Source organism: Tachysurus fulvidraco, chromosome 19 (genome assembly GCF_022655615.1).
Source record: "Tachysurus fulvidraco isolate hzauxx_2018 chromosome 19, HZAU_PFXX_2.0, whole genome shotgun sequence".
Taxonomy (NCBI): domain Eukaryota; kingdom Metazoa; phylum Chordata; class Actinopteri; order Siluriformes; family Bagridae; genus Tachysurus; species Tachysurus fulvidraco.
In genome coordinates this window covers 19,575,095-19,577,594 of record NC_062536.1, presented here as the reverse complement: position 1 = coordinate 19,577,594, position 2,500 = coordinate 19,575,095, and the positions used below count along the sequence as shown (strand labels likewise).

At 43.5% G+C, this 2,500-nt stretch overlaps 1 protein-coding gene across 1 annotated transcript in view; it reads left to right on the top strand.

Annotated features, from left to right (window-relative positions):
• The window catches only part of sema3c (sema domain, immunoglobulin domain (Ig), short basic domain, secreted, (semaphorin) 3C), a 50,768-nt gene that overhangs the window by 32,444 nt on the left and 15,824 nt on the right, over nt 1–2,500 (top strand). The gene's annotated exons all lie outside the window — the stretch shown is intronic.

Genomic DNA, 2,500 nt, shown 5'->3' with positions numbered 1-2,500 from the left:
ATAGTAAAACATAATAATGATAATAATAATAATAATAATAATAATAATAATAATAATAATAATAATAATAATAATAATAAAAAATCAGTAATAGAAAATAAGAGTTAGAGACACAGAGTAAGAGAACATGATGAGAGACAAAGAGATTAACTTAAAGTTACCAAAGAGAAAAGTCAGAAGGAAAGAAAGACTTTATGATCTCTTTAATTAGCAAAACTGTCACGATGAGACACAGGCGAGTGAGGATCCAAATGCAGTTTGAACTTTTAATAAACCAAAACAAAAAATAAACGACAGATAAGCAGGCAACAACAGGGCAGAACACTGAGCGGAACAGGAACAGGGACAGGAACAGGGACAGGGACAGGGACAGGGACAGGGACGTAAACAGACAACATACTACACCAACAACGACTAACACCAGGGAAGTGGACAAACAGAGAAGATATAGTGAACAAGAACCAATCACAAGGCGGAGACGATCAAAGACTAGGACAAAACAGCTGGGGAAGAGATTGAGTGCAATTAGTGTCCATGGTAACAAATAAGTGGGCGGGGCCAACAATTAACAGCAGGGAATGACAGCAGACAGAAACCAAGCAAAACACAGACAGACTCATTACATAAACAGTTAATTAGATTATATAAAAATAAAATGTATAAATTGTCTCTAGGAACACAAAATGAACTTCTGGTTAAAGTTGACAAACCCCGGGGTTCCTGTTCCGGGTGTGGTCAGTCCTTCATCACCGTCATCCACCCAGAGCCCATGTGATCACTTTGAGCTGAGAGTATGAGCACCAAGTGGGTGGTGCTGGTGATGTGGAATTCACACTTCTCTACTTTCACATAAAGGTGGTTCAGGAGCAGGAGCAGACCGTACATGGTGTGTGTGTGTGTGTGTGTGTGTGTGTGTGTGTGTGTGTGTGTGTGTGTTCCTCCAGGGAGCAGGAGAAGATGAGAATGTCATTAAGATAACAAAGATGAAATAGTTCATCACATCCCAAAGAAGAAGAAGAACACCAGCAGCACATTAGTTCAATTCAAGCATAAATATTACCCATGACATTCAGCTCTACGTCTAACTGCCCTCACTGGTATTACAGCCATGACTAAGGACATGTTCTCCTCCCACCACAAACCCCGATCAGTCCAACCCCAAACCCTAAACATTCAAGAAACTCTGAGACTGTAGCTTGTGCATAAAAGATCATCAGAGGCCAAGTCAACCGTTTAACTTTTCCTCTAGTTCTTTCCGTCACCTCGTTTTTATTTTGTTTTTTTGTTGTCTTAAAGCTGTGATATGTTTCTTACCCTTTTCTTCTGCGATCACTGGCTACGATTACATTCGTTCTGAACCCACTGAGATGATGTGAGGAAAAGTCATCCACTTTCTCCTCATTTGTTTCGGCAAGAAAAGTGTTTTATTTCATCCACAGAATATAAATCTTCGTCTATCATCCACTCATTACTTATATCTCTGCAGCCATCTAGTCATAATTACACCACGAACACTGGCTCACTTCATAATCACTCCTACTCACCTCAAGGACGTCTCCACAACGAGGTCCTTCCTTCTCCTGCTCCGGCTCCTGTGCACTCACCTTATTTCCTGTCGCTGACTCGTCCAACAGTATTTTATCCAGAGAAAACATACAGGTTTGTGTCTTAACGTGACGTGAGGACGTGACGTGATTTAGTGCAAGATTTATACGTCCCAACAGGATCGGTTTTAGTTTGATCGCAACCTCTAGAAACCTTCTGAGTTCTTTCACTTTTCAGTCCATAGCGTAGGGGCAAGTCGTGGCCTAATGGTTAGAGTCTGACTCGTAATCCTAAGGTTGCGGGTTCGAGTCTCAGGCCAGCCACGACTGAGGTGCCCTTGAGCAAGGCACCGAACCCCCCAACTGCTCCCCGGGTGCCACAGCGTTAATGGTTGCCCACTGCTCCGGGTGTGTGTTCACTGTGTGTGTGTGTGTGTGTGTGTGTGTGTGTGTGTGTGTGTGTGTGTGTGTGTGTGTGTGTGTGTGTGTTCACTGTGTGTGTGTGTTCACTGTGTGTGTGTGTTCACTGTGTGCTTGTGTGTGTGTTGTGTGTGTGTGTGTGTGTGTTCACTGTGTGTGTGTGTTCACTGTGTGTGTGTGTTCACTGTGTGTGTGTGTGTGTGTGTGTTCACTGTGTGTGTGTGTTCACTGTGTGTGTGTGTTCACTGTGTGTGTGTGTGTGTGTGTGTGTGTGTGTTCACTGTGTGTGTGTGTTCACTGTGTGTGTGTGTGTGTGTGTGTGTGTTCACTGTGTGTGTGTTCACTGTGTGTGTGTTCACTGTGTGTGTGTGTTCACTGTGTGTGTGTGTGTTCACTGTGTGTGTGTGTGTGTTCACTGTGTGTGTGTGTTCACTGTGTGTGTGTGTGTGTGTGTGTGTGTGTGTGTTCACTGTGTGTGTGTGTGTTCACTGTGTGTGTGTGTGTTCACTGTGTGTGTGTGTTCACTGTGTGTGTGT